We start from the raw sequence: 881 nt of genomic DNA on the forward strand, positions 1-881 counted from the left end.
AAGTTGCCCCCCTGAAGCCCCCAATTTGTCCTCCCAAAGCTCCTGAATTGCCCCTCAAAGCTCCCGAATTGCCCCTCAAAGCTCCCCAGTTGCCCCCCAAGGGGGGTATTTGCCCCCGAAGCCATAAGGCGCCCTCTGACCCAACCCTTGTCCAGCCACGAGGGTCCTGGCCCAGGTGGGCCCATGCTGGCCGGGGTCAGACTCATTTTGAGATGGGGGTTGGACCCGGGAGGTCCTGCTCCCCCTTCCCCAGTGGAAACGGAGTCGGGGTCAGACGCAGGGAGGTGGTGGGTCTCCGCCTGTGAAGACACCCAACTTGACACGGCCATGAGGAACCCGACCCTGATGTATTGGCCATGGTTGGACCTGGGACCCCCAGAAACCCCTCTGAGCTCTCTCATGTGTGATGGAGCCAGAGTCAGACCCAAGGAGATGGTGGGTCTCCATTCTTGGGGGTCTTCAACCCTCATCTGGACACGGCCATGAGGAACCTGGCCCAGACAGGCCTACGATGGTTGGGGTCAGACCTGCATTGGCCTGGATGGACCCAYRTTGGCCCWGATGGACCCTGGCCGGGACTGGACCCGCGTTGGCCYRGAYGGACCCAYGTTGGCCCAGATGGACCCTGGCCAGAGCTGGAGCCACGTTGGCCCAGATGGACCCATGTTGGCCTGGATGGATCTGCATTTGCCCAGAGGGACCCTGGCCAGGGCTGGACCCACGTTGGCCCAGATAGACCCGCRTTAGCCAGGGYTGGACCTGTGTTGGCCCGGATGGACCCTGGCCAGGGCTGGACCCGTGGTGGCCCAGATGGACCCTGGCCAGGGCTGGACCCGCGGTGGCTTGGATGGACCCTGGCCAGGGCTGGACCCACGTTGGCC

Source organism: Apteryx rowi, unplaced genomic scaffold (genome assembly GCF_003343035.1).
Source record: "Apteryx rowi isolate R43461 unplaced genomic scaffold, aptRow1 scaffold_1533, whole genome shotgun sequence".
Lineage (NCBI taxonomy): Eukaryota > Metazoa > Chordata > Aves > Apterygiformes > Apterygidae > Apteryx > Apteryx rowi.